The sequence below is a fragment of the Camellia sinensis genome, chromosome 9 (assembly GCF_055761805.1).
Source record: "Camellia sinensis isolate YWXY chromosome 9, ASM5576180v1, whole genome shotgun sequence".
Lineage (NCBI taxonomy): Eukaryota > Viridiplantae > Streptophyta > Magnoliopsida > Ericales > Theaceae > Camellia > Camellia sinensis.
The window spans coordinates 189,612,839-189,632,861 of NC_138969.1; the positions used below are offsets into that span (position 1 = coordinate 189,612,839).

The window sequence follows — 20,023 nt, forward strand, 5'->3', positions numbered from 1 at the left end:
AAGAATAAGCTGCGTGCAAATGAAAATGTATGAGCTGCGTGTTCAGAATTGAAATGTGTGAGCTGCGTGTTCAAAGTGAAGTGAATGAGCTGTGTGTTCAAAATTAAGAATGAGCTGCGTGCAAATTGAAAATGTATGAGCTGCTTGTTCAGAATTAAAATGTGTGAGCTGCGTGTTCAAAGTGAAGTGAATGAGCTGTGTGTTCAGACATGAAAATTTATGAGCTGCGTGTTCAGAATTAAGAATGAGCTGCGTGCAAATGAAAATGTATGAGCTGCGTGTTCAGAATTGAAATGTGAGAGCTGCGTGTTCAAAGTGAAGTGAATGAGCTGTGTGTTCAGAGATGAAAATTTATGAGCTGCGTGTTCAGAATTAAGAATGAACTGCGGGAAAATAAAATGAATGGGCTGCGTGTTCAGGAAAAATTCAAAAGTTTGGGTTGCGTGTTCAACTTTCAACAAGTGTGTGCTGTGTGTTCACAATCAAAAATGGGCTGCGTGTTCAGAAATTCAAGAGTTTGGGCTGCATGTTCAACTTTCAAAAACTGTGGGCTGTGTGTTCATGATAACAAGTTTGAGCTGTGTGTTCAGATTTCAAGAAAGTGTGGGCGGCGTGTTCACCGGAAGAGTTCGAGCTGTGTGTTCAGATTTAAAAAATGTGGACTGCGGGTTCACGACAAAAGTTTGAGCTATGTGTTCAGAAGTTCGAGTGCTTGAGCTGTGTGTTCAAAATGCAAACCGAATGCTGTGTTATGGTCTGAGTGTTCAGATTGGGCAGTGTTATGAGTTGTGTGCCCGAAACGAGCTATGTGCCCTCAAACGAGCCGCGTGCCCTCAAACGAGCTGTGTGCCCGAAATGAGCCGTGTGCCCAAAAATGAGCTGTGTGCCCTCAAACGAGCTGTGTGCCCGAAAAAATGAGCTGTGTGCCCGAAAAATGAGCCGTGTGCCCAAAAACGAGCTGTGTGCCCGAGATCTGCCCTGTGCCCGAAAAAATGAGCTGTGTGCTCGAAAAATGAGTCGTGTGCCTAAAAATGAGCTACGTGCCCCCAAATGAGCTGTGTGCCCAAAAATGAGCTGTGTGCCCCCAAATGAGCTGTGTGCCCAAGATCTGCCGTGTGCCCGTAAAACGAGCTGTGTGCCCGAAAAATGAGCCGTGTGCCCAAAAATGAGCTGTGCGCCCCCAAACGAGCTGTGTGCCCAAGATCTGCTGTGTGCCCCCAAAATGAGCTGTGTGCCCAAAATGAGCTGTGTGCCCGAATAAGCTGTGTGCCCAAAAGAGCCGTGTGCTCAGATAAACAGAGTGCTGTGTTTCGAGCTGCGTGCCAAATGAACAGAATATTGTGTTGTGAGCTGCGTGCCAAACAAACAAAGTGTTGTGTAGTGAGCTGTGTGCCGAATGAATGGAGTGCTATGTCGTAAGCCGTGTGCCATTACTTGCATTGTGTATACATTTTATCGCGCTATTTTGCGCATCGTACTGTTTTGTGCACTTTACTTGCATTGTTCATGCATTTTATCGCACTTCTTTTGTGCACTTTCCTCACACTTTTTGTACATTGTATTTCACTCGCACTGTCTTGTGCACTCGCGTTGTCTAACGCATCGCGCTGTTTTGCGCATTGCAATGTTTTGCGCAGTTTACATTCGCGCTATTTTGCGCATTGCACTGTTTTGCGCAGTTTACATTCACGCTATTTTTGCGCACCTCAATTGCACTGTTTTGCGCAGTTTACATTCGCGCTATTTTTGCACATCGCACTATTTTGTGCAGTTTATCATTCGCGCTATTTTGCACACCTCAATCGCACTGTTTTGTGCAGTTTATATTCACGCTATTTTGTGCATCGCACTGTCCTATGCATTGCATTCATTCGTGCTATTTTGCGCACCTCAATCGCACTATCTTGTGCTTTGCATATCACATCGCGCTATCTTGCGCACCTTACTTGCACTTGTTAGTGCATAGCATCACACTGTTTTGTGCACTCTCTGGTCTGGGAGACCTTAAATCCTGCATCTTCATTCGCACTATTTTGTGCACTCACCCTGCTCGTATTGTTTTGTACACCTTTAGCATCGCACTATTTTGTGCATCTGTTTAGCACTGTTTTGTGCATTCGCTTTGCATCGCACTGTCTTGTGCACATTATATTTTTGTATCATTCGCACTGTCTTATGCACCCTCCGGTCTAGGAGACCTTAAATCCTCTAAAGGTGCAATTCCTTTGGTGTTTGTCGTGCCCGAATGACTTCTGGTGGTCTGGTATAGCCACCTGCCTGTGTTAGCGGTGAGTTCCTAAGGGATCAACTGAGACGGTGGAAACTAGAGTTCGAATGGCTTATGCCTGGAACGCAAAGGTTCGGGATTTCCGAGACTAAAGTTTGGTTTAAATACCCAGAGGTATATCCTCGGCTTGAAATCTGTATGGCTGCCCCATAGATTGAGATAGCATGTGTATGCACCTCAATTCTGGATACTGAACCAACCTAGTCTGTCACCCTGTTGGAGAATAGGGAAAGCTGCGACCATAGTCAGGGAGAAAAGTAGTACCTGCGGTTCAATTGAGAAGAAGCGAGAGATCCCCAACAGCATGAGGTACGTCATTGCCAATTGCCCCTGTAAGGTACCTTCACTTCCTATCTATTACATTGCATTTTAGCTATTACATTGCATTGCATTGCATAAATCCTGAATTATTAAACCGGCTTCGCGTAGCGTATAAGTCCAATTTTCAAATCGGCTTCGCGTAGCGTATAAGTCCAATTGTCAAAACCTTCTTGCATATCATTTTGCATTTTGCCCCCTGCCTGCGGGCATTCCTACGGGCACATCTTTTATCTTGCCTGTTTGTCTAAGTTTTTGGCCTTGTTAAAAATAGGTCGTCTCTGGGATTTGACATTCACTCCCGTCACTTATGACTTTCGAGCTCTGTCAAAGAGGAGCAACTGTAGACACCCCATTTTTGACCAACCTTAAGACTCAGACGTCACCAACTGAGCGCTCGGTGATGTTGCATATTGTGCTCGTTCTGAGGTTGCAAAGTCTCGGCTGAGAGCCTTGCCTCCGGATTTCGGGGCTCTTTTGTGCTTTGCCTCGGTTTGCGAACTAGGTCATGTTTTCTCTGTTTTCTCTTCCCGAAGGGAGGGAGAGGTCTCGTAGACTATCTCTCAGCGGCCGTAGGCTACGTTTCGTGGTCGTAGGCCATTTTTCCCGTTCGGAGACCAGTTTTCGATTTTCGGAGCCGTCGGCTGTGTGCCTCTGTTCGGAACCGCTTAACTATCTCCGTTTACTCCAGTTTTTGGCACAAACCTTGTTTCCTCTCCTTAAAGGGACACTGTGGCCCGGGAGACCACCTTCGGGGTCGCACGCCACTTTCGGCGCTTAACAGTCAGTTTTCGGGGCCCTCGGGTCGCGCGTTTTGGCCCCCGAACCCTCATTTTGCACCGGTTAGGGTTCATTTTTGGCATGGACACTATTTTCATTGTTAGAAAGGTGGTAGTATGGTGGGAGACCACCTTTTCCTCTTGGAAACTAGCTTTCTCCTCGGAGACCACTTTTCTCTCTCCTCCAGCCAGTTTTCTTGTCGGGAAACTGGCCTCCCTCACTTTTAGGCCATAATTTCTGGTCTCCCATACCACTATTATGTTGTACTCATCTGGGAGGCCACCAATATGGGTAGGCCGACCAGCTTTTCTTCCTGACCCTTTTGAACCTTGCTAGAAAGCTTGTTTTCCTCTCTCCTGGGCCACAATTTTTGGTCTCCCACCATACCACTGTGTTGCACTCATTTAGGAGGCCACCAATCTGGTATGACCGACCACTTTTTCAACTTGACCCTTTTGATCCCTGGTCGGCCGTCCAGGGAGAGTGGTCGGCCGACCACCTTGGCTGGTCGGCCAACCTTCTGCTTTTTGGTCTTTTTGAGTGCATTATAGCTGTGCCAGCTGGGAGGCATTTGTCCCATCCTCCGAGATTTGACCCTTTTGTTTGTCTTCCTAAGGAAGATTTGGCCCCTTTTGCTTAGCTTCTAAGGGAAGCTTGACTCTTTTGGTTTAGCTTCTTTTAGAAGCTTGCACCCTTTACTTGAGGCTTCTCCAAGAAGCCTTGGCCCTTTGTCTTCTATAAGAGAGGCTCTCCTCTCCATTGGCAAAGGTTGAACACTTTTGGCTGGAGCATACATCCACTTCCCTCCATAGCTCTCTTCTTCAAGCTCCAAACCCCATTGTTCTTGCACCCATTACACTACACCTCCTAGCACAACACCTCCACCATCCATCCAAGCACCTTGGAACTAATTTGCAGAGGTTGAAGGCTCATTACCTTGGTCCAGAAGTTGCTAAGGGTCGGCTCTACAAGGGTAAGCCTCTATTTCCCCATTTTTTGCATTATTTTGCTTCATATCTTAGCCCTATTTGCAAGCAGTTTTGGGTTTCGACATAAACTGAAAAAAGTTTTTTTTTGAGCTCATAACACATGTTTTCTTAAGGTCATTTTTCTGTTGGGGGTCATCTACCCCCTTCCATGCTCCATTTCCTCATGTTTTGAGCTATGCATTTGAGCATTTGCATTGGCCTTGGTTTGGCCATTTAGCCATTGAAATCCAGTGGATTTTCAGTGGCTAACATGTTTCTTTGAGCTTCAAAATCATAGAGGGGTGACCCTCTCACCCCTTGTTCGCTTTACTAGCTTTGTTGGCCTTTCAAAGGGCCCCTTATTTGCATGTTTTGAAGTCATGTTTCAGGCCCTATTTGGTGAGTTTTAAGGTCTGCATAAGCTCTGTCCAGAGCCCTTTTGGCCATTTTGAATGTCTATTATGCATGTGTAGAACAATCCTATTCAAGCCCTTTCAAAGGGGCTTTCACTTGCATGCTTCCTAGACTAATTTCAAGGCCTTTTTGGTGGGTTTTAGGACCCTCATAACCTTTGTCTAGAGGTGGTTTTGCCATTTTGTGTGTCCATCATACATGTGTAGAATAACCTCTTGCATGGCCTTTCAAAGAAGCACTTCATTCTTGCATGTGTTGACTGAGTTTCAGTGGTTATTTGGGCATATTTTGGCATGGCATACTTCTGTTTCTGGTTGGTTTGGTGAGCCCTCATGTGCTTCATATACGTATAGTGTAAATCATGGTTCACTAGCTTACTTCGCATGCTTTGTTGACCCTTCATGTTAGCAATTTTTGGCCATACCTTAACTGATATTGTGCATATTTTGGACTGCCCTAGCTCTGTTTTTGGGTCTCATGATTGAATGATGTTTGTTTTGCATGCTTGTAGTTCAATAACCATGCTTAACTTTGAGTTTTGAGGTCCATTCCATGCATATACTGAGGTGTGTTCATGTTTTGGGCCCATTATACATCATATTTCAGAGCTTGTTTGAATGCCATATTGCCATGTTTTGTACTCTTTAAATGTGTTCGAGAGTCGAGCTTGTATGCCTCATTTACCGACCATTGAATGAGGTCCATTTCTTTGCATTCCGAACCATCATTTTAGGCCATTTCCCCACTGTTTCAGACCTACCTAGGGTCTATTTGGGGTTGGTTTTGCCATTGGTGCATTGCTTTGGGTACCTGTAGTGTAACGCACTTCACTAGTTTCGGTACCCGGGTCATCTAGCATGCATTAGGTGACGTATTTGCATGTTTCAGGACTGTCTTTTATGCCATTTCAGAGCTGTATCATGTGCCATTCTATGTCATATTTCATCATTTGCCATGCTTAGTTAGAGTTGCATATTGCGCCTTAGGATCGGTCCTTTGCATTCGTGCATTTTTTGCATGTATCTCGGTTGTCTCATTTTCATCACATGGCCACTGATTTGGGCACGGCTGAGGCCTCTCCATTTTGGTATAAGTCCATCGTGCATTGTGTATGCCATGTTACAATGTGTTGTGCATGTTATGTTGTTGTGTATGCCATCTTATTTCCTTGCATTGCGTATGCTAGGTTGTTAGTCACATTGTGTATGCCATATGGTTCATAGCTTTGTGTATGCCAGTAGCATGTTTGTATCTCATCCTTGCATGTTTGCATGATTAGGTCGCATTGCATTAGGATTGCATGCTAGTTGCATTTGTGCATATTATGCCATCCTTATTTGTTACATTGTGTTTGGAGTAGGGTTTAGTCCAAACGCGGTAAACGAGGGACGTTTTGTACTCCAAGTGACGAAACGTGCCTCGATTCTCGATCACCGACACTCCTGACTGTCCATGATAGAGCTTTACTTGCTTATATGTGCATTCATTCCATACTAAGTAGTTCAATTCGACTTCTCGGCCATCATGCATCGGGATACGTGATTGGTGGCCCGAGGATCGAGGGCTACACTCCCTAGAGCTCATGCAATGACGGGGGGAGTGGTCATGCACACATTTGTTAAAAATACATTGCCTTCTCTCTCTCTTGCCTTTGTTGCAGAAAAACCAGAATCCAGGGGCAGAAAGTGGTTGGCCGACCAGGTTTTCTGGCAGGCCGACCACCTTTTTTGGTTCCCACCACAAAGGGTGGTCGGCAGGTGTCTCCCAAGCCAATATCTGGTCGGCAGCCTTCCCAGGATGGGGTTTCAACCTCTTGGAGCCTTGTGCAAATTTCTAAAATCAGTTGCAAACAAAGGCGAGATGAGGCATCGCGATGGAATTTCCCGACGAGGCGACTCGAGCATCCATGCATCCATTGTCACCCAAAACAGAGCCGAGGCAGTCACATTCATGTAGTTTACATGCTTACTTAGCTAGTTTGTTAATTAGTTAATGTTGTGTAATAATTAGCTGTAGCTGTTATTTATTCGGACTGTATTATTTATTCGGACCCCTCGAGGGGGGGCAATGTTGTAATACGTGTGCGTGTGTGTGATGTATATCTTCCAACCCCACGTCTTTCTTCCTTTTATTTATCATCTTATGATGGTTAACTTAGGACATGTTTCAATTAGCATACTTATGTTCGCATGTTTGCATCATTCATCTGTATTGCATGCACCGGGCTCGGCGCATCATACTAACTGCATTGTATTTCAATTCCGAGTTGAATACTTGTTAGTTGTAGCATTTCACATGCCATCTTTAGAATAGCCGAGCCTATTGTAGTTGCATTCCTGCATGTGTTGCATTAGGCATTTCAGCATAGTTAGGATCATGCATGGATTTCTAACATAGCTTCTGTTTTGGCTTGGAGTACTCGATAAGTGTTTATGCTTTAGCATCCTTGCATGTGTGTGAGTGACTGCCATGATAGCATGCTTACCATGAGGCTATGTGCTTATGTGATATACCTGCCTGAATGCCTGTGGGTGAAGGTTGGGTTGCTTGAGTTGGAATAATTCTTCGAAACCCGTGTTTTAGCCTACTTGGGAGTAGCAAACTTCAATCCATTTTCAAAACAAATGGATGTGCGATACTTTGTTCCAACTTAGGCAATCCAGTCTATACTTGTATGCTGTGCGCATCACATAGTAAAATCTAGGCTAATAACCGGAATAAGAGCACATAATGTTTTCAAAACTCAATATCATGGTTAGTAGAGGCTGATCTTTGATCGGGCGAGCGGGGGTGCTCACGAAGTGACCTTCCCCAATCGTACCCAAGTTCCCGAGCCGAGGCAACTTTTGTGATGACGGACACGTGGCCTTAGGCAAATGAGTCAGGGTTTCCTAAATTTTTGAAAATAAAATATTTAGGTGGCGACTCTGTATCTGGAAAAGCAGTCCATGATTGGCACTTCTTTCAAAAAAATCTGTTTTCAAAAAACGATTTGCCGGATTTGGACTCTTTGATGATTCATCGGTCTTGCATTGCACTCTGCGAGATTAGATACAGGACCGTGACATTTGAGTCCTGAACTGTAGTGAGCCCAAATGAACAGAACGGGATTTCCCTCTCGGGACGTTCGGGGACGTCTACAGGGTGTTGGCGTAGATGAAGAGCTGATGCAAGGCTTTGCGTCTCGATTAAATTGTGTACATCAAAACTTGCCTTTGAAGTACCTTGGGTTACCTCTAGGAGCTAATCCTGATAGGAAAAGTACTTGGAAGCCAATCTTAAATAAATTTAAATAGAAATTACCCTCATAGAAGAGAAGGTTGCTCTCGTTTGTTGGGAGGCTGACTTTAATTAAGTCTGTTATGAGTAACTTGCCTCTTTATTACATGTCCTTGTTCAAAATATAAGTGGGGGTGGCAAAAGAAATTGACAAAATTCAAGCAAATTTCCTATGGGGGGGATTAGATCTTAGAAGAAAAGTTCACATGGTTAGATGGGAAGCCATTACCAAGAGCAAAAATTTGGGAGGTTTGGGAATTAGAAGATCCACATATATGAATAAGTGCTTATTGCTGAAATGGTGGTGGAGGTTTGGGTCAGAAAACCACACTTTGTGGAAGGTTGTTATATGTTCAAAGTATAATATGGGGGGTGGAAGATGGCTGCCATATATGGAAGGAAATATTAGAGTTTTAAAAATTTGGTCTGATATAATTAATGCAGTTAGATCTCAGCCTGAACTATTCAATTTCTACCTTGATAACTCCATAAATCAGTTGGGAAATGATAGGAGAGCTCAATTTTGGCTAGATAAATGGTCAGGGGACTTGTGTCTTAAGATTGAATTTCCTAGACTATTCTCTCTGTCCACTGATAAGTATGGAATAGTTTTTGACTTTTATACCAGAAGAGGAAGGCAGCAGGACTGGAATCTGGAATTTAGGAGGCCTTTGTTGGCTTGGGAGGAAGAGGAGGTAAGTAGGTTATATACTTTAATTAGGTTCGTACCAGACATTTAGGTCATAAGTCCAGATGTTTGGAAGTGGAAGGTTGATCCATTTGGGTTGCTCTCTGTTGCGTCAATGTACAAAAGATGTGAATTATTCTTGGGGCCTGTTAGGAATATGACAGTGGCAGTTTGGCATAACTATGCTCCGCCTAAAGTAAAATTCTTTGGGTGGTTGGCATGGCAAGGCAAGGCAAGGTGAAAACATCAAGTTTCCTGCAGAGAATAGGGATCTTAGAAGTGAATGCAGATGTGGGTTGTGCTTTCTGTCAAGATGAGGTAGAAACAGTCAATCATATCTTGCTTTTTTGCCCTTCTGTTTGGCTGTTGTGGTCTCATATTATGAAACGGTGGGGCGTACAGTGGGTTATACCAAACTCAGTGCAAGGACTGTTACAGTGGTGGTCGTTCTATAAGATGAAAAAGATTGAGAAGCCGCTATGGAAGGTTGTGCCTTTGGCTATCTTTTGGTCCATATGGAAGCATAGAAATGAATGTGTGTTTAATGGGTTGCGGCCAAATTTTGAAGATCTATGTCAGCCTGTCAAAGTAAGAATAGCTTTGTGGGTCAAATCATCCCCAGCCAAAGTGGAGTTCTCTATTAATGATGTAGTCTTAAACTCACAGCAGGTCCAATATTGTATTATGCATAGAAGTTGAGTCTTGCCCCTGGTTTGCTATGCTGATTTGGCCACAGTTACAAATTTTCATCCTCAACCTTTTGCTGTGAATGGTTTTCTGGTATGTTGACTTGTTGCTGTAGCTGTTTTGTTGATGCTTGAGCTTAGCCTTATGGTTGGTTCTGCTAGAGTGTGTCTCTGTTTGTCAGCTTAGGCTTTGTTACTAGTTCTGTAAAGATGGCTGCAAGTTTTGGTGGTTGATATGTTGGTCTGCTTTGTTCAAGTTCAGGTTCAGGTTCTGTTCTGTTGGATTGTTATGCTCAGTAGTGCTTTTTGGTGTGTTCTTTTGGTGTAGAGGTTCTTTTGGTGTCTTCTTTTGTTATGCTCAGTAGTGCTTTTGCTATTGGATAGCCTTGCTGTGCTTTTGGTGTAGAGGTGTGTTCTCTGTGGCTTTATTTTGGAAAAGGTTGTAGTCACTTAAGGGGCCCATGCTAAGTATTTCACTTAATGTGTTCTCTACTGTATGTTGTTGTTCTGAGGTGTTTGGTGCAGGGAAAGAGGGTGTATACCAGGTATTGGAGTTTTGTTGGTGTGTGCAGATATTATGAGGTTGCCTCTGCTCAATGTTTTGGAATAAGTATCTGTTAAATGGGCTACATTCTACCTATGAAGATCTCTGTGAGCTCATTATAGTTAGAGTGGCCCCTTGGATAAAAACTCACTCATTTGGGCAAGGTTCACAGTGAATGAGTTTGTATTTAATATACATCAAGTTAGAAGCCGTATTTAGTGTATCTAGAAGGCTTTTATTCATTAGGTTTGCACTGCTGTCAGTTTTGCTCTGTTGCTGACCCTGTTTGTCTGGAATTGCTGCTGTTTTGCCTCAGATTCTGTTTGTCTTGCTTTGCTGTCAATTTTGCTTTGCTACTGGCCTTGTTTAGTGGGGTTGCTGGTTCAAGTTCTATTTTGTTGTATTGTTTTTCTTAGCTGTGAATTACTATCCTGATGCTTGGGCAACCATACTGATATGCTTAGGCTGATATGATGGGCTTTTTGGTGCCAATATAGTTGGCATGATTTAGCTCAGTGTGATGTTTTTGCACTTCCCTCTCTATATTGATGTAAATTTTCTTGTACTTTGTACTTTGCTATTTCATCAATATAGTTGCGTTTTTGCCGATCAAAAAAAAAAAAGAAAAAAAAAAGAAAGAAGGTCAACAAGAACCATTTGTAGCCAACTAAGTTTAACAGTGGTGTGAGCCAATGATCTGTACTCAGCCTCAGTAGAGGACCTTGATACAGTGGCTTTCTTTTTTAGCTGACCATGATATGAGATTAGAACCAAGAAACACACAATAGCCTAAAGCAAACTTCGTATCCAACGTGTCACTTGCCCAATTAGAGTCATAAAAGCTTGTAGATCAAAAGAACTGGAACTGAAAGTAAGACCATGAGAGAAAGATCCTTGTACAAATCTGAGGATCCGTTTTAGAGCAGCAAAATTGCAATTGGATGGAGCATGCATGTGTTGACAAACTTGATTGACAGTTAGAGACAAATCAGGTCTTGTTACGGTCAAATATTGTAAACCTCCCACCAAACTCCTATACAACTCAGGTTGATGAAAATGAAGAGCATCAGAATGACGGATAACAGGCTTGACAGCTATGGGTTGCAAGAAGACATACCAGCTTTGACTAAAATCTCAGAGGCATGCTTGTGTTGAGAAAGAACATAGGAGTCACCAATAGATTTAATAGAGATGCCAAAAAAATAAGAAATGTCCCGAAGCTTTTTCTTGGTAATGAAAGAAGATATGAATTTATTGAATTTAATTGAGCATATTGCACTTGATAAAGCTTAATGGAGAAATAAAGATTCATGTAGGTGACTTCACTTGATTGGGACACTAGGCTTATAGTTTGGTTTGGATATATAGTTTGTATAAAGGATGAGTATACAAGTGTAGAAAATTAAAATTCTTTTGCAGGGAATTGTAACAACTCCAATATTATATGCCATAGAGGAGTTCCCGCAACTGCGTGAAATTGTTGATTGGGGATTCGAAAACCCTGCGGACGTAGATCTTGCAAGTTTCTATGTTACATTCTACATGTTATGCATATTATGCATGATTCAACAAATTATGTGTAGCTATGTATGTCAAATGTATGTATATTTTTTGAGCGGCGAGCAGAAAGGAAGTATAATAAAGACAAAAGATACAAGCTTGGAGAGAGTTCAAGAGAGTTGGAGAGAGACCAACTCAAAACAGAGTAAAATCACCACGGAAAAGAAAACAACTACACCAGACCACGTAGACAGAATCTGATTTGCTTGAAGTTATAGAGGTAATCTGAAATGGAGAATTGAGACTCCTTGGATGTAGCCTTTAACCAGATAGCTAGCCTTGTGATAATAAGCTCCTGCAGCTCGAGCATCTTAGGTTGAGAACCTTGAAAGAGGTATTCGTTTCTGTGCTTCCATATATACCAAAGAGCCACCAATGGTAATGCTCGCCATATTCTCCGTTCCTTTTTATTGCAGCAGTTCCCTGCCCACCATTGTAGCAGGCCTTCAATGGAACTTGGTACCACCCAAACAGCCCCCACCACTACAGCAGGCCAGACCATATCCTCCACACTAGAGGGCAAAGAAGTAGCACATGTTCACTTGTTTCTTGATGAGATTTACAGAAGATGCACAGAGTGGATGCTGACAAATTTAAAATACCAACCCGATGCAAGAACACAGATGTTTTGATCCTACGCTTCCATGCGAGCCAACCAAAGAATTGCACTTTGGGAGGAATGTATTTGATCCACACTGATTTACTGGTGCTATCGTCACAGCCAAGAAAGTGACTAGTATGTTTGTAAAAAACAAAGACAAGAGACTGACCTGGCTTAGCTGCTAGCCACACAACACTATCTTGGACCTCTTAATTTAACTCAGATGCTACTAATAAGGTGCCAATGAGTCTGTGTAATTCCTCATTTTCCCATTCAAATAGGAGCCCCCTAAAATTAAGTAGCCAATTCCCAGAGGAGTTTGAGAGATCCACAAAGTCCTTGAGATATCCCATCTGATCAGAGGACAGACGAAACAATCTTGGGAAGACATCTTTGAGACAGATATTTGCACACCATCTATCATGCTAGAATCTGATTCTGGAACCATTGCCTACTTTTAATTGGAGGTTATAAACATAGTATTGCAAGAGAAAGTCCTTCTGTTCCACTGCTGCTATTGTGTCACTCTAAATTCTGGAAAGATTGATGCCTGAGATTGGAGATGGAAGCCAGAGCCCTTCCGGAAGTCTGTACTTGCTGCATATGACTCTCTTCCATAATGAGTGATGTTCACAGGCAAACCTCCACCACTACTTGAGAAGTAAGCATACATTCACATCTCTAATTCTTCTAATACCCAGCCCACCTTGATTAATGCTCTTGGTAACCTCTGATCATTTTACTAAATGTATTTTCCTCTTTGAATCTGGGCCACCCCACAAGAATGAAGCTTGAATTTTATCAATCTCTCTGGCTATTCCTTCTGGTAACCTGAACAGAGACAAGAAGTAGATTGGTAGACTTGACATGACAACTTTCACCAACGTCAACCTTCCCGCAAAAGATAGAAATCTCCTTTTCCAACCAGCAAGCCTTAATTTGAACTTTGTAATGACAGACTGCCATGTCTTCTTTCTCTTAGGACTAGCACCCAGAGGTAAACCCAAGTACTTAAGTGGTAATTTTTTGGGTCTTACAGTTTAGCACTGAGGCAAATTCATCAAAAGCAGACGTAGATATATTTAACCCACAAACCACACTTTTGTGATAATTGATTTTGAGCCCTGAAGCTATTTTGAAACATCTGAGGATCCTTTTCAAGGTAAGAACTTCTGCCAGATCAACCTCACAGAATAATAAAGAATCATCTGCAAATTAAAGGTGAGAGAGCTGAACATGACTGTTACCGATGATTACCCCTCTAAGCAATCTCAACTCCCTAGCTCTGTAGAGGAGAATATTGAGTGCTTCTGCAACTACATTGAATAGAAATGGTGATAGAGGGTCACCTTGCCCAAGACCTTTCTGAGGGCTGAACTCCTTGGTTGGTGAACCATTGACAAGTATTAAGATCCTTGAGGATGAAGTACATTCCTTAATCCAAGAGATCCATTTGGAACCAAACCCAAAATTTGCAAGCATTGAGTAAAGGAACCCCCAATTGATGGAATCAAAAGCCTTTTCAAAATCTAGTTTGAGTAGCAGCCCTGCTTTCTTGGATTTGTGCCATCCATCCACAACCTCATTGGCAATCAACACTCCATCAAGGATACTCCTACCACCCAAGAAAACTGATTGTGTATCTCCAATTACAAGGGGCAAAACTTTTTTAAGCCTAGCTGTAAGAACTTTAGAAAGAATTTTGTATACAGAGCCAACCAGCTAATAGGCCTAAAGTCCTTTAAGTTGACAGCTCTTTCATTCTTTTGGATGAGAGTAATGAAGGTACTGTTTACACCTGAGGCCAATCTGCCATTGATATGGATTTTTCACATAAAATTAAGCACTTAATGTATGCATATACATGCACAATCACAGCAATTCCTTTTTTTTTTTTTTTTGGTTTTTTTCCCAAAGACACATAGTTATGATCCTCCTCTCTGCTCACATTCTCACACGAATTTAACTATTTTTTTTGTATCTTGTTCTATTTTTTCTCCTAAATTATTGGATAAGATTAACTTGATGTCTATGTTTCATTGGTCACCTACCATAGTGTGTCCCGTGTAAATTCTTAAATTTAGCTTCAAACTGTGGTCATGCGAAAGATATGTTCACAAAGCACTAGTATCGGATGTGGGTTTGTGTCCAAGGTCTTCCTAAACTTACATATTAGGATATTAGTGTTTGCATTTAAAAGTTAGGCATAAGTATGGGGACACGTCTTAGATGTACTTTATATTAAATGGGATTTAGAAATGGAATTTATTTCTCCTATTTGAGTGAGATGCTAAAAATGTTTCTTCATTAGCAAATGTGACTGTCTTCTACTTCAAGCTTCATATGAAATTAGAGAATTTAAGTGCCGAAGTTAGATATACGAGGATGATAATGCAAGTGAATCAACATGGATTTGTATTCAGTTTTTTAAACTAACGAACACTCTATGCAATTGAAAATAAAAAAAGTGACCTAATACATGATTGGATGGGTCCGGGTTGAACATGGACCGTTGCACCCCACCCATTGAATTGACCAATTGCCTTTACTAATTATATGTTTGAATTGTAGAAATCAAATATGAGGAATGGAGTTTTATTATCAGAATTTTTATAACACCAGTAGTAAGTTATTATGTGAATGTTATTTAAGCATCTGATTTACTTAAAAAAAAAAAATTAAAAAAATAATAAATTTTGGAATATTGTAGCCCGTCTATTTAGTTTGAGAAGTTGACTTTATATAAACATATGATTATAGTTATCGAATTAATTTAATTTTTTTTTAGATACTAATTATTTTCATAAGAACTTAAAAGGTAAAACATAAAAAGATTAAAAATCATCAAAATACATTCTATAAGGAGCTCATAACGAAGAATTGGACAGTCCAATCTAATTGTGTCATTAGAGTTCATTTTTGTTCAGCAATTACTTAGTTAATGGTTGATTTGTCCCAAATTGAGCTCCAATGAGCATAACTTGGGGCTTGAAGGTGTACTATCTCTAAATCTCAGATTCAATATTCACTAACTGTAATAAGCTCTCTGGAGCCACTCCATATAAGACGTTTATTCTGGCTTTAAACGAGGTCCTTGCAAGTAGGTGGTGGGATTAATTTCTTGGGATTAATTGAGGTGCGCGTAAACTGATCTGGACATTCAGTTAAAAAAAAAAAAAAATAGAAACATTACAAGTGTTGTTGTTAGGTATGAGTACAGTACTTAAGTGCTTTTACGGGGTGAAGTTATGGGTTCAACTCCCTCAAAATATTAATTTAATAATTAACAATTAACTTTCGCTGATAAAAAAAAAAAAAATCATTTTAAGTTGAATTATTGTTTGACATATGGTGCTGCTGTCATTATATAAGCGCTGTTTGGTCCATGACAAAAACCGATTAAGTTGGACCATTTCAAGTTTTTTACCTGTTATATTATTTGTTGAGAGTCAATGGTGAGTGACGAGCTGAACCCCCCACCAAAAAAAAAAAGTAATAATAATAATAAAAAAAAGTAATATTACTCAGTAATAGTCTAATTTTAAAATTTAAAATAAGACACCTCAAACATGGCATCACACCAGGATCATCTCATCAACCAGGCAAATTTTTTGTATAGTATTGTGCTTGATGAGAGTCAAACATGAGACATCCAAGATTGGAAAAAAAAAAAAAAATGCACAAATTCGAACCCCTATCGTCATGGATGTTGTATGAAAATTATATATGATTATTATTATTTTAGTTTTTCTCTACATTGATTAATTGGAATCACTCCACTTGATGATACATAAGATTACAGTTGTGATTGAGACCCCCTCAATCACCAACCCCCGCCACTCCCACACACACGTGGGGGTTGGTGATAGGAGGAGGAGAAGAAAAAAAAAAAAAAAAAAATCTAGCCAATCAAATGCCAGGGGGGTCGTGGGGGTCACCCCTGGAGGGGTCCGGATCATTTTTCATAAGATTATTGTCTTCTATTTTTGGTGAACATGAATGTCAATGAGCATGTTATAACTTGTGTAAAACACAATGTACTGATTCAGTATTATAATTCTTTCTTTCATTAACTCACTATTTTTACAATGAATAAATGAATGGAATTGATTTACAGTATATGGACAAAATTACAAACATCTGAAGTCAGTGTTACATATACTACAATTGAATTGAATTGAATGAATTAGAAAAGCTTGCTTGCAAACTCTTGCATGGCCTCTCCTTTAATTGAAGAAGAAGCTGCAAGGTCTTTTTTTGATCAGCAAAATAAGAGTTTTATTGATGAAAAGAAACACCATACATGCAAAAAGACATCAACAAAACCTGGAACAGAAAGAGAATTGGTGAGAGACCAATCCAAACCAAAACAGAGGTAACTACAGAAAAATACAGGACAAGCAGTGAGGTTTCATCAAACAACACACCAACTTATCTCCAATACACCTGAAAAACACACAGACAGACAACTCTTACTCAGCAAACACCTCTAACTCCACTATATAATGCACAACAGCAACTCTGAGCCAGGCACCTCGAAAGTAAACATTTCTGGAGCAGCTCTGAACAACCCAATGCAGCTTCATCAGAACAACATCTCTGAAGCATCTCTGAACAACCCAATGCAAACCAAAGCAAACTTCTCTGGAGCAGAGCAATACACCTCTACAACAAAACATACACAGCTCTTGAACTCCTTGCCTCAAACTCCTTGACACAAATTACCACCTCCCATGTTTCACCCAAACTCCAAACTGCAGAAATTCACTAACACTCCAAAAGCTCCTTCCAAGCTGCAAAGCCACCTTCATTTCAAACATCTCCCCATTCTCTCTCCTCTCCACTTCTTCTTCCTCCAAATTTGATTCAATTGACTCTTCCATGAGCTTAAAGAAACCAGCATTGCTTCGGTACATCTCAAACACCTTTCCAACTTGCCCGCCATGCTCGAATGCATTCACGACGGTTGACAAAGCGCCACCAACAACTCCAAGCACCACAGCCCATGAGCCATGGCCAGGGCTTCCCACGAAAGCTGAGCCAATGGCTGCCAGGCCGGTTAGTAAAGGGCCCGAAATGGCTAACACCTTGTTCAATTTCAAGAAATTTTCACCTAACCTCAAGTAGTCTTCCTCGTCTTTCCTCTTCAAAACCCTAACTATCTCTCTCATTTCCTCTTCCAACTTATCGTCCCAACCATTCCTATTATTGATCTTTCTCCCATTGTATCCTATCGCTTGTCTCTTCTCCTGATGCAGAGGCCACCAGACGGCAGGTTCTACTGTTTTAGGGAATTTTTCAAGCATCACGCCTAATAAGGGAAGCGGGTAGGCCTTGTCAAGTGCCAAAACCTTTTCTATTGCCTTCTTCACATCATTCATGGTTGGATTCCCAATGCACACCATCGTGTGAATTTCTTCGTGGAGTTGGTTAAACAACCTAGAAGCGTTTCGTTGCTCTTCGGTGAGTTGAGATGGTTGAATCTTGTTCATGATTAATAACATCCCAGTAGCCGCCAAATATAACAAAGTGGAAGAGAGCTTAAGGGACACAAGGGCAGCGCCACCACCTACTCCGGTGGCTGCAATGCCCGCCATTGTGGCGGCTGTAAGAGTGATTGCATTAATGGAGGTTAAAAGAAGGCTATTCCAGTTGTTTCTTTGCTCTCCAATATTCTTATGCATCTCCACTCTATCCACGATAGCCTCCATGATCGCATAAAGCTTTGCTATCACCGTAGGATCAGAAACCCTAGTATCATATTTAGGAGAAGAGTTAGTGTTTGTATTTGTGTAACCACTTCTCATTTCTAACTCTTCCACCAAACCTCTAGTTTTGGTGAGGTTGGGAAGAGAAAGTAGACCTCCATGGCGGAGCTTCGGCATATGGACGGCAGCTCTGATAATCTCTCTCCGACAACATGAAGACGATGAAGTCGATGAGAACATCAAGCTTGAAGCTTTAAGGCTGGCCATAATTTATTGGCTTTGGATTAGAAGATTGGCTTGTGTGAGAGGTAGTTTTATATCTGGGTGTTGACAGTATTGAATGGTTTAGGCTTGTGATCGTGTGGATCGATATTTAAAACCTAGTTGTGATTTGGGTTATGGAGTTTAGAGTTTGATTAAAGAGTGTATTGAATTTGAATGGAAATATGTGGCTTGGTATATATAGAGACAGAGGTTGGGGTTGACATGCAAAGGAGCAACTGTTCAAAGTTTTAATTTGGTATTCCATTGTTTAGAATATTACTGAGTCTTTGTTTTGTTTTGTTTTATTTATTATTTTGCTTCATTGATTTCAAAAAACATAACGAGTTAAGAACCTTGAAATAGTCCAACTCAACCGTTATTTTGTCTTTTGCCATCCCTAAAACAGAACTTGTACTAATGACAACCACACAATATGGAAAGCATTCATATTTTGAGTTAAGTATGATGGATCTCAAATATGGATTCATATTTTATTTTATGTTTGTGTCTTATATTGTAAAAATATTTTGTGTTCGTAGCTCAAATGTAGAATTTTATGTTAAAATGATATGTTTAGTGTAAATTTAGCGAAATGAATTTGTTCATATATTATAATTATGAATATATATATATATATATTTTTTTTTTGTATATAAAGTCATCAACTTCATTTCTATTATCAATTATAATATTAGGAATATAGAAATCAAACACAAAATATATTACACAGACCAAACACAAAATAAAAAATAAATGTCTCACAATGTAGGCCCCACTCCTTAGGAGGTATTTGTGTTATGCACTAGATTTATTGCTATTAACAATAATGCTATAATAATAAGTATTTGTCACCTTAATTGAATATTAATGAAATTTATGTAAGGCCCATAATTGTCATTAATATCCAATCAAAAACACTAAATGCTTAATTATCCAGAAAGCCAATTTTGGACCAACTATCAAATATCGGCTGGTCAACATAAGAAAAAAAAAAAAAAAAAAAAACTCTCAAATAAAGGAGTATTATTTCTGTTAAAAGTTTTATTTTGTTGCATTTCAGACTTATGAGAAATATTTTAAATTAGAGGTGTTTGCAAAAAGTTTTGGGATATATAATAGAATAATCTCTCTTCAGAATAAGACTGTTGATTTCAAAATGAAACGACGCCCCATTTGTTTTAACGTAAAATATTTTATATAAAAATATAATTTTCTTACAAAATTGATTTTACACAAAAAAAAAAAAATGTTTTTGTTTTAAATTTTCGGCTTTTGGTTGGCAATTGGAACAAAAACATTTTATTACCTAAAAGAAAAAATTTGATTCAATAAAGTGTCATTTTAAACTTTTTAGTCAATTAAGATATTTATTTGAAAATGTTAAATATGTTGAAAAGATAGTGAGTGAGAATCAACTTTGTAAAAATTGACTTACAAAATTTTTAAAGGTAAGTCATTTAAAAAAAAAATGATGCAAAAATATTTTTCTTAAAAAATATTTTACTCACTTTTTTTTTTTTTTTTTTTCAGCCAAATAGCAAAAAATGAGTAAAATATTTTTGTCAAAAATATTTTCTGTCGAAATAAACGAAGCCTACATGTTATTCATAGTTCTGAGACTTAATCTTGCCACAATAGCTTTCAGAGAATTCATAGTAGACATAATATTTGTACACATTAGACAATTATTGATAGAAAATGTTAAATATACAAAATTTTTACACAGAAAATTTATACAGATTGCGTGTGAGTGAATTTCCGAACACACTGCCAACTCAGTATTCAACTGGAGAGCACTGGCAGAATAGGATAAGCCCGAACGACCTGCAACAGAAAGAAGAGATTCCGGCGGTGGTTCGTTCACCCGGGGGCACTCCGATGATTAAGTCAGTAATCAAATATCTCTCAAAGATAATCAATAGTGCT

General features: G+C 40.1%; 1 pseudogene across 1 annotated transcript; it reads right to left on the minus strand.

The window, feature by feature from the left end:
• Nucleotides 1-16,394: 16,394 nt before the first annotated feature.
• On the minus strand, nt 16,395-18,243 carry LOC145800069 (putative F-box protein At4g22030 pseudogene; annotated as a pseudogene). The gene has a single exon (XR_014341392.1). The product of XR_014341392.1 is annotated as a putative F-box protein At4g22030 pseudogene (transcript).
• Between the last annotated feature and the right edge of the window lie 1,780 nt (nt 18,244-20,023).